This window comes from Streptopelia decaocto (assembly GCF_964273445.1).
Source record: "Streptopelia decaocto genome assembly, chromosome: 1".
NCBI classification, from domain to species: domain Eukaryota; kingdom Metazoa; phylum Chordata; class Aves; order Columbiformes; family Columbidae; genus Streptopelia; species Streptopelia decaocto.
The window spans coordinates 106,773,311-106,784,893 of record NC_138663.1 but is presented as its reverse complement, the minus strand read 5'-3'; the positions used below and the strand labels follow the sequence as shown (position 1 = coordinate 106,784,893).

General features: G+C 42.6%; 1 long non-coding RNA gene across 1 annotated transcript; it reads right to left on the bottom strand.

Annotated features, from left to right (window-relative positions):
* Positions 1–423: 423 nt before the first annotated feature.
* LOC309451596 lies at positions 424–11,297 on the bottom strand. Its single transcript, XR_014186280.1, has 4 exons — positions 11,161–11,297; positions 7,562–7,621; positions 4,059–4,208; positions 424–971 (listed from the first exon to the last, which is right to left on the bottom strand). It is a non-coding gene; the product is annotated as an uncharacterized lncRNA (long non-coding RNA).
* Positions 11,298–11,583: the final 286 nt, after the last annotated feature.

Here is an 11,583-nt window from a genome sequence, read left to right as displayed (position 1 = left end):
TGACATGGTTATTTCAGGAAATGCACATGTATGTTGATGCAGAGGTATTATTCCACCAGAAATTGTCTTGTTGTGTCCCAGCATTCACACTGGTGTTGCATTGCAAATCTTTACCAAAAGTAGCTTCCAGCTCTGAAAGTGGGCCTCTCACCTGCACCTGTATGAACTTGGTGCAGGACAGAATGAATTCCACAGAAGAACATGGCTGTTGTGACATTTTAACTTATTGATTATTTTGGCTTACTGATATTTTACATGCTTTGCTCCTTCAAACAAACAAACAAGCAAACAACAACAACCAAAGGAAGGGCACATCCAGAAACACAAATTCCTAATATCCTAATATCCAGAATAAGAACTATTTCTACCCTTTAAATTTCAAATAAGATAGAAAATGACCTACTTTGTTTCTCCAAGGCAGCGTAGAAGAAGATGAAATAACTCTGATGTTGGTAGTAGTGGAGTTCATTTCTGTACTACATCAGTCAGTTGTAAAAAATGTGTTCTTTATGGCTTGATCTGAGTGGAAGTGCTCAAGTTGTGACATCCCCAGGGAACAGCTTTTTAAACAGTAGTGTTGTTGGGCACTGATCTTCCAATGGCTCTTTCTGTGAGGAGAGTCACTAGTTTCAGGCAGACACTTTGCATGGCCTTTGCCCTGTACACTTTCAGCTTACTGACAGGCTCGGTAAAATTTCCAGACACAGCAATTATGATGTCTCCAAAGCATCACACATCAGCATGCAATCCAAGCTTTTTCCTACATAAGGCTTTTGTTTTTCAGCAAAGCACCTCTATTTCGAAAATCACTTGTGTGAATCACCAAGGCCTGATAAGACACATGCCTCATAGTTCAGAAGACTTTGTGATGGAGAGCTTATCTTGAGCAGAAGAACGTGGAGTACAGCCCTCAGAAGGATCCAGAAGACCATCTAATCCATCTCCTTGCTTCCAAGCCCAAGTAGCTATACCTGCCGAATTCCAGGCAGATTTGTAGGGAACATATTATTTACAGCACACTTTGAAGATCCGCCCATGATGGCAACCTTACAACCACCCTAGGCAACCTATCCTAGCATTTTGTTATCTTTACTGCTAGAAATTTTCTCCTATTTAAAGGTGATATTATTGGCCTGCATAAATGTAATGTATATGGGTGATATTACATGTGATATTTGTGCAGGAAACAAAGAACACTGAGTAGAGCAATCAAATTATAAAATGATGTCAATCCTATCAATTTCCATCCTAGGGGTGTTAAAGCAAGACTTGTATTTCCCCAGGCTTGATTAACCTGTGTGCAAAGGCATCTTAAGTGAGGGCCTTGGTTTCTTGTGATTCTTCTAGCTCAGATGACAAAAATGAGTCTTAAAAGAAAGTGAACTCGTTCTTGCTGAGCTCAAGCAAGAGCTAAATGATCCCAGTCAGGAAAATAATTGGTAGCTCCCAGTTATATAAAGCTTCACCTTCACTAATGCCTATACAGACCAAAGCCAAAACAAGGCAGAAAAGGAAGAGGAGACATGACTAGAAATTTACAAGTCAAACTCCAAACCACTGCACCAGGCAGAGGGTGTAGCTCAGAACACAGTTGCCTTCACAGGCAAGTAGTTCAGATGAGTATGAAGGCAATTGGTGTTATTAGAAATTATGCAACTGAAATGAAAAGAGTTAGCATGAAATAATCAGCGCACAAAATTTGATAAAACCTTCCCCAATGATTCTCCTGGTTGAGATTTTTGGTAATGATAAAATGAAAGGTAGTTATAAAAAGTAACTGCCAGAGAGCATTTCTTGCCTGAGTAGTCTTAAGAACTTGAGATGAGGCCAGTAGCTAAAATAAGTTAAAGCTTTTGTGGAGCTACAGGTTACTACATATGGTGGACTACATAGTGGACATAGAAGGGCTATAATGGTTTTGGAAAACCTAGACTTTGTTTGTTTTTTTTTTTTTTTCTTAATTCAAACTTTTACCACTAATACCAATGCCAAGAAACACATTTTCTCTCTCCTTCATCCAGGTTTATTATATGAGAAAGTAATTCTTACTTCTAAGCAGACGATTAGCATCTAACACATCAACCCTCTTCAAACGGATAAGCAGAATGAAGGCATCTATTACCATCACTGAATGCATAAGCTTTTAAAAATAACATGCTGAAGTGGGCCAAGAGGAGAAGAACCTTACTCCTCCATCCTTACACATAAGTCCCATAGTGATGCCTGCTTTTATGGCACTGCAGGCTTGTACAGGAAGCCAATATTAAATAGTTTAAGGTTGAATAGCTTGGCTCCCCTTGGAGGTGGCATCTGTGACCTTTAGAAGACTGTGCGAATCAGAAGCTGGTAAATATTTGTTTCTCAGAGAAACCCAGACAACTAAGAGCAACAAGTTTTATTGACAGCAGGGACTTACAGCAGTGGTCTCATGGGAGGGGAGTTGACAGCACTTTCGGAGTGTTTCTAAAGTGCTTATCACACAGAACCCTGTCCTGAACCAACTCGGACAGTTTCATGTCACCTTGATAACAGAATTGCTGTCACTAGGAAGGACATTGTCATAAGCAGCAATGACCATTATATTTTTTAGATGCCTGAAGGCACCCTGACCTGTAACCGTTCTTTCTGCCTATGAAAATTTCCTAAACACTTTTGTTCCTGAAGTCTTTGCGATCCCTATTTATTCTCTCATTTGATCTTTTTAGTTGAGAATTTCAATGTATGGGAAACTATGAATGGCCTATAGGAACTGAAGTTCTCTGCAGTGCCTCTTTTCTGGAGGTTGTGGTAGTGTGTTGTAATTCTGGAGGCTGTGGAAATGTAGTATTTCTCCAGTAACTCTTTTCCAAAAACCTGAGGAAGAATCAGAAGTCCCTACCCACCTAGCTGAAAAAAAAAATAAATAAAATTTTTTAAAAAATCAAATTTTTTATCATTTAATGAAAACATTTCCAGAGGGTGAGGCAGTAGGAAACAATCCTGCAAGCCCGTCTGTTTCTGAAGTAACCCAAGTGAAATCAACAATAGTGACAGCAAGGGTAGCCGTGCAACACTGATGGCTGAAGACTTTGCTCTCTCAAGAGTCAATGAAGGCTGCAGCATGGGAGCATCTGAGCAGTGATTACTGCTGCCCTTTCCCAGCCTTGCTCACTAGGGCCTGCTAACCTCATACAGACTGCTGCTCTGTTAACAGGTTAAAAATAATACGCGATACGTAGAAACTCATCAGGCTCTCTTCTATAGCAGATGAGGGTCTCAGTTGTAAAGGCTCTGATCTTTAATGCAACCTTTATTGCAATAGGACCATTGGGAACTGAATATGATCCTGGCATGTAAGGCTAAAAAATGAAGCTAAGACAGATGCTTTGGCCCACAAAGCTTCTCTATGCTCAGAATGTTGCATTTCTGCTTGTACCAGAGTTGATGGCAATATTCCTATTGGCTTCAAAGGAATCAAAATCAGCCCCTATTTCCATACAACTCTGTAAATGTTAAACTGAAAAATATTTATTAGATCAAAAAACTCATTTGAAGAAAATTGCAAAATATAAACCCCTGCAGAAAATCTGTCAGACTTTTAACAGCTGTTTTGTTTTGTTAAAGGCAAGTAAACTCACTTGGGGAAAAAAGGACAGGTGATTTTTATGGTGATTGCTTTCATTTTCTTATTTTTTTATTTCTACTTATAGCCTCTTAAGCATAATCAGGAGGAGTAGTAATATCAGAGTGTGCAGTTTGTTTGCAAAGATAGCTTGTTATTTTACATCTACAGCTTGTTATTTTGTGTGTTAGTGATGTTGGGAAGTATGGGAGAATATACTTAATTAAATCTATCTTTTTAAAAGCTTTCACTTAGCTAGTGTAATGGAAGTGCTGTACTAGCAGTGTACAGTAGTTCCTTACATAGTGATGGGCTGGAAGTCTGCCTCAGGACTAGTTTGTGAAGTTAATACATTAATTTTGACATTTTTTTACAAGGGCTGTAGGCACATTCATATATTTCTGTGAGATAAATGGTGAGATATTATCTACTCCTCTACATATAGAAACCTACTTACCTTTTAAAATCGGTTTTTCTCTGACCAGATTTGTCATTTCCATAGTGCAAATTAAGTAAATTTTCTTTGCAGTAACTTGCTTGTTGGACCATAGTTCAGCAAAGAGGAAGACTGGAAGAGGCCAGAAGGTAGGAAAGCCGTGCTTGTACCCTGTCAAGATCATAGAATTTTTTGAGATGGAAGGGACCTTCAGAGGTCATCTAGTCCAACCCACTGCCATGAGCAGGGACATCTTCAAATAGATCAGGTTGTTAGGAGCTCCATCCAGCCTGGCCTGGAATGCTTCCAGGTATGGGGTATCTACCACTTCTCTGGGCAACCTGTTCCAGTATTTTACCACTCCCACTGTAAAAAATTTCTTCCTCATGTCTAGTCTGAATCTCACTTTGTCCTGTCGTAACACACCCTTCCAAGATGGCCAACCTTGGCCTTAACTACTGTATTACTATCATTGCACTACCTCCAGAAAGTACTAGCACTGTCATTACTTGTAAGTTTAAAGAATTTAAAGCATGTACATTCACTTTTAATCTCCTGTTCAATGGTAGGATATAAAATGTACAGCATTGTATGGTAGCTCCATATAACCACATTTCTCATTTAACTCCAGCTCTTATTCGCATCCCTCCTTTTGAAGTGATCACTGTCAGGATAGGAGGAGGTTCCTAGACATCAGAGCTGCCTCTGCAAGCAGGAGAGGAGAATGCAACTGGACTAGTTTTGTGTGAGTGAGGATTCTGGATTTTCTGGAAGAAGTATGATAACCTGTTGAAACACCTTCCCCACCCTCACCCCAAAAGAACACTGTCTCTGTACTGCAGGAGGAATTTTTCCAGTTTTTCCACTTGAGAGGGCATCTCAAGCTGACCCACATGTCTCAGAAGGACATGTACTTACCCTGAGTGCATCGCTTTGTACCTCAGCAAGACTGGAGCGGCCTGTCTATGGGCTGCTGACTTCTAATGTCAGACAAATGCCATGGTTCTCCTGAGAGACACCTAGTACCCCTGGGAGATGGGCCACCTGAGAGATCAACAGACAGATAAATCTTTGGAGTATTGGAAGGTGGTTTGCTCTTAGCCATTTTGAACTTTATGTTTTCCCTCAAAGGCTTTTGTGAGTTTCAGGTCCATCTGCCTTATGCTTTTCTCTTTACTTGTCTACATTTTTATTTTTTTTGGTGTGGCAGAAGAGCTAACATACAGCATCAACTCTTCCACTTCAGGCAAAATCCAAAGGTCCCTTAAAAACTCTGCGATTGTACCAAGAAAATGATGCTGCACTCTCATGCCAGGTGCATATCACTGGGACTCAAAGCATGGGCTATGTATGTTCACTCCCTTCAAGAGTCATTTCTGTCAATCCTTGATCTAGGCAGATGAGACCTAGATAAACTTGATGAAAAAAAATTCAGAATCTCTACAGCCTTTCAAGCTGGTTTAAGCAGACTGTGTGTTTTGTCTGAGCAGGCAAACCCTTGAACTTCCACAAGGAAGTCAATATTGGCAGTGTCGCTGGCACAAGAACTCTAAAGTAAAAACCAATAAAAATGAGCTCGTAGTACATTACTTCTTGGAGAGTGCCCTGAGGTCGGGGGGTTTGGCCCACCACTGTCCACAGCTTACACACATGCCCAGTATGCATCCTGCTCCTACCAGGGGAAGAAGGGGAGATGACCAAAGCCATGGTGTGCAAGAATTCTGTCCTGGAGAGGAAAACTTGACATATGCAGTCCAGTTTCTATAACTACCCTAGAAATTTCTTCCAGGAGTGGTATGTAGAGACTGTGTCTAGTCTGGAGGGAGACATCTCTCCCTATTTGGCAAGGCCACCAGTACCTTACACTGCTATGGACTGGCTCTCAGCTCAGCCTGACAAATGATCAGTGAGGCTTGCTAGTCATGGACCATTCAGTAACCCAAGAAGATTAGGAGAGTGAATAAAACACATCCCATTAATGCCTTTGCCACACTCCACCATGGCTTTACTCAGTCAGAAGTCATTAAGACAAAAAGCCCTCTACAAACTTGGTGGTTTGCTATGTCATCCATCCCTCAGTACATGCAATTAATTCCAACTGCACTTCACCAAGTTTGAGGGCTTGGGTGTTCTTCCTTAGCTGTCCCTCCCACTCTCAAACCTGTGTGCTTGTGGGCAAATGAAATGGGATCAGCAGATGCAGGTGCAATCCTTTCAGTCTCAGGCTAAGCCACAGAGTTGCAGACCATGGAGGGACTGAGTCCAGAGTCACTGGGTAACACAATAACAACAGTGATGAAATAGTGTACAGATTCTAGGAACACATTTAGTGATCAATTGAGTGTGGACATCAGGTTCTCATTATCTCATAGAGTAACTGTGTTAAGAGCAGCTGATTACGCTGTAACCTTTACTTTGTTAAGCAACAGCCTATATCTCAGAAAACATTCGCTCGAATCTGAATTAGGGAATGGAAGGGGATGGAAAATGTGAAAAGCACCTTGATTTTAGAGAAACCTCTGCAGTCTGCAGCAAACTCTGTGAAGGTGCTTAGCTTTACTTCATCTATACAATGTTCTAATAGAGGGAACTGTCATTTTTGTTTTCTCCTCTGTGATCCCAGAGCAGTGGTTGTTCCTGACATTTCTATCCCTGTAAAAACAAATCCCAGCTCTGGTTATAAATAAATGCCTTAAGGGACCATTGCAATATGGGGAGCCAGTCTCCATTTCCTTATAATTTTCTTAGACCTGAGGTGTGGATCCCAGTTATACTGGTTTTGTACATGTATCACTAGGAGCACAGAAAACAGATCAGGGAGGACTGGGCTATCTGCAGCAGGAGCTGCTGGGCATATCCAACCACAGACAGAAGGGCAAGTCCCAGCTCTCCTGCCATTAGTGGTCATACAGCCTGAAACTGCAGCTTTTGACAGTAGATGCTCACAAAAAAATAAAGTTTGGGAACCCAATTCAACAAACCACAAAGTCTCAGGCAGGCAGGTGGGCTTCCTGGGGGTCAGAAAAGTTCATTTTATAGCCAGGGATCCTGCACATATGCAGAAGTGACCTTTGAGCAGAGCAGCTTCAGCTCTGCTGAAGGGCTACACATGCCCTCTCTGTGTGAAGTCAGCAGCCACCATGGTCTCTGAGCAGCTTTGAATTGGATGCAGAGCAAAGGTCCCATGGGCAGGGACCACAGGTCCCTCTCTACCCCAGCTACAGGATGGGCAGTGCTGGCTGCCCAGGGGGCGAAAAGCAACGTCTCAATGCAGAGCATCTCCAGGGCCACCAGACCATCACAGGAGCAGACAGATCCAAAGCAGCAGGTGAAAACTGCTCTCTGCTCTGAAGCGCTGTGAAGGCCATTAGTACATCTGCTCTTGTTAAAATACACATTCACCTTTGTTATCCCTCAGCTGTGTTGCCTGACTCATCCGACTGCAGTTGCTCTGAAATGGGAACCCAAGTTAAAACTTTCCTGACTTGGTTTTTATTAACTGAGGAAGCTCACATCTAACCCACCGAGAGAGCAATGGAAGCCATAACGACATTGGTTTGCCTGGGAGGAGAACAAAAGGGAACCTGAAAAAAAGGAGAGAGGAAACAAATAAGGCACAGGCTGATTGAAAGACCATTATAATATTTCACATTGCCTTTCACGGTTTGACACAGGATGCTTTCTCGCATCTGTGTAGCTGATGCTCGCATAACCCGAGACATGGCACCTCCAGCCCAGGTGTGCCAACAGTATTGCTTCCTTTCTTCCTCTTTTTCCACAAAACCACAGAAAACTGCCACATAGCCATGGCTGTGCAGACATGGCCTTGCAGGAGGCTTCGGCTGAGATCCCTGCACTGACTGCTGACCACACCAAACCTCTCCTTCTGCCCAGTGGCAGGCAGAGGATTGCACTCAGACAAAGCTTCTTGCCAGCATCATCCCTGGACACAGATGCCTCCTAGGTGGCAGGCGAAAGGATACAGTGTGCGGAGGGCTGGCACATTCCTGCAAGGGGCCAGGGAATGAGCTGCCCTATGCTGCTTTCCTGCTCCCCCAGCTCACAGTGGGGCAAAGTGTCCTGTGGGCATCTCCATCTCCTTCACACACAGACTGTGCTTAAAGCCACGTGAGTCCCCAACCTCCCCCAGCAAAAGTGGAAACCTCACAGTCTCAACCCACCTCATCCAAGCTGGTAACTTTCTCCTGCACTTTTATACACAGACATGATCTTACCATACATTGCTTTTAGCTGCAAGAAAATTTCTCCCTCTTGCTGTTTTAAAGACTCCCTTCCCGAGCTAAACATCCTTTGCTTTAAATAGGCAGGGTGACCCAAATACTATTGTGGATGGTTATTCAAGGATTAAGTACAGATTCTGGTCTAATGATTTTTACAAGACAACTTAAATCAATATGAACTTTCTGATTAGTGGTTTCTAGAAAACCTATATGCTACATCATCCCTATTACATTCAGCATTTGGCTTCCTTTTGCTATATTTGTTCATGTGGGAGATTATCAAGCATCTGAAGTGTTTGTTGTCCTCTGGACTGCACTGATTTCTTCTGGAATGAAGTGTAGCTTAGAAATTCTCCACTGTGGATTTTTGTAATGAATATTTTACAGTAAGCCACTTGTTACTAATGAGCATAATTTTACTTGTACAACTCATTTTATAACCTTTACTCTTAAAAAATAATTGGGAAAATTTACAATGGTGACTGAAGTGTTTATTAACCAATGCCCTACTTGCAAGGTTACACTGAACACAGCATTGCAATTCAGGCCACTTCTCAGCTTTATATAGGCAAAAAAATAACTGCAAGTATGGAAGCCTACATTTTTCACAGCATACTCCTGAATATTCTTTTTATATTGCAGACTATCTAGTATATCAATGATTTCAACAGAAAATATACTGAAATCAGAATCTCATTTAAAGTCTTCATGATGCACATGATTAAAAAGGTATTATATATTCCCAGCAAATCACATATCACTGAAACACTAATGTTTCCCTAATTTTAAGCACCACGTAGTGAGTCAAACATTAGATCTGATCTTCCAAATTACAGCTGAGAAAAATAAGATCATGGCTTGACTGCATCCCATCTAGTGCTAGGTCTATTCCTGAGATTCATAACCTAGCTGTTCGGTCACTGCCTGCTCTCTTGCTAATGGACATTAAATATTCCTCCAAAGGTGAGAAAGACCCTAGCTCCATCTGGAGATAATTTGTCTGTTGACAAAGGAGGATACTGGTTGAGTAGGCTCCCTAGTTAGATAAAGCTAACTGCCTAAAAGCAGAGCCAGGAGAAACCTCATTTTGATAAATATATGTATATATATTATTATTATTTTCCAGAGCAAGGAACTGGAAAGGATTTGGCTTTATTTCAGCTTTAAGTGGAAGAAAAGACGTCTCCAGGCAAATATATAGCTTTATAAGGATCATGATTCTTACTATTTCTATTTGCCAGCTTGCCATGAAGATGAAGTAGGTCTGAGAGGGAACTGCACAGCAAAACAGCATGTAATTAGAGGACCTGCTTATCTGGCTCTGGTATTAAATCAGTTCAGCTAAATCAGTACCGGGCCCTGTGGCAACACACTGTAGTCGACTGGCAACTGAGCCGCATGAACTGCAGTCAATGCGCAGAATTCATTGGGAGAGCAACTGGTGCGCAACCAGTTGGGTTAATGCTGCATCTCTCTGGGCACAGGAACATTCAGACTGAGCCTCATTTGGCCTCTCTGAAGTTACAGGGCTTGCGGTTGGTGCTGTGCTGGTACTACACAAGTGCCAGCAAAACTGGCACAAACCTGACACTGCCAGGCCTGGCCTTGCTGAAGGAGAGAAAAAGAAGCCGTGTTGCCTTTGCTGGGGAGTGCATTGCTTAATGTGGGGAGTGTGATTTTTCTGCTGCTGATAATACCCATCGTTGCCAAAGACACATCTCTGACTCTTTTCTGGTATATCTGGATCTGGGGGAAATAGGATTTCATTAATTATGTGTTCTCAGTCCCAGCTTCTATGGCTTACCATCATACACAAAACACTTTACCAGTGCTGGGGGAGTGCTGGCCATGGCTCAATGACAGAGGATCAGTCTAGTTTCTGTGTGTCAGGTGGGTGTCACATGCCAAATGTGTCTCCTGATGGTGGATCCCCAACCAGTGGCTTGCTCCTGGCCTCTGCTGTACTCTGGGTTGGCATTACGTCTGCCTGGGGAGCCACAGAGTGCGGGAGGCTGAGGACCTAATCTGGGCTGCAGAGACCTCTCTGCTGTTTTATTTTTGGATTTTTTGGATTTCCCCCATTCCCCTTGCTTATGTCAGAACAGCTGCAGAAAAGCTCCTCAAACTCACCCCTGCACTGAAGGCTCAGCCTCCCTGCTCCCCTGTGCTCAGTGCTTGCTCTCATGGGGAAAGTGCGATGTTGTAGTGCCTGGCTTGCTGTTCCAAAACAGTCAAGGTTTATGTGCACTTCATGTTATTGAAACCTGGTACCTTATGGGTTCAAACTGGGGAAAACAGTACCTTTAGGAGGAACAACTTTTAAGGCCTGGTCTCCCATCACCAGCATACCTGAATGTCAAGGGTTTACAGAGATGCCTGGTCTCCGGTCTGTGCAGAACAGGAAAAGCATCAGACCAGGAGTTTCAACTCAATGGCAGAACAAACGACATCTGAAATACTTTAGAGTTGCTCAAACGTGGACATAAGCAAAACCACTGGAAAAGAGAAACAAGGCATCCCTTTCCTCCTTCATCCTCACTGCCCGTACGTGTCATTTTGCTAGCAAGGGGGAAGATTTTTTAGCAAGATTTGTGGTCTATAATGTCAAGACAGAAAGCTGGTTCAAGCAGGAAATCAATTTTCAGAACTATATAGCAACAAAGAATGATGTTTTTGAAGTCCTTCCCCACAAACAGAGCAGAGCATGTGTAGGTATCAGTCTACATATCAAAACAGTTTAAGCGCACTGGAAGAGTTGCTCAGCATGCACGATCCATATTAGGATCCAGTCAGTTCCCAAACACCCCTCAATTACAGGGGTGAGCTGGAATTTTATGACATCACATAAATAATTACAAACAAATACAGTAAAAAGGCTTTACCTTGGGCTTGAGCAAAAGGTGAAATTTTTCAGTCCTGCGGGAACCTCTTCTGGCCCCAAGTCTGCTGGCTCATGATGCAGCAAAGTGGTCTGGCATTTATCAACCCTGTCAAGGTTTGAAAGTCCTGAGCATGTTTGACCTAGAAAGAAAGGTGTCAGGAGGAGATTCCTGAAGACCTCCACCCAGTTATGCAGGGGAAATAAAAAAAGAAAAAAAAAAGCAAGCTTTAAGAGGTCAGGATGTGTAGCCTGCCCAAAGCTACTATTCCTGGTAGAAATTAGATCCTGAAGGGCTCAGGTGAAAATCAGGGATAATCCCTTTGTACGTGCTTCTAATTGGGACAAAGTGAAAGTGAGAAAACTGAGCAAGTCAGCTCCAGCCCATTGTCAGGGGCTCTGGATTTGTTCTCAGCTGGTAACCAAG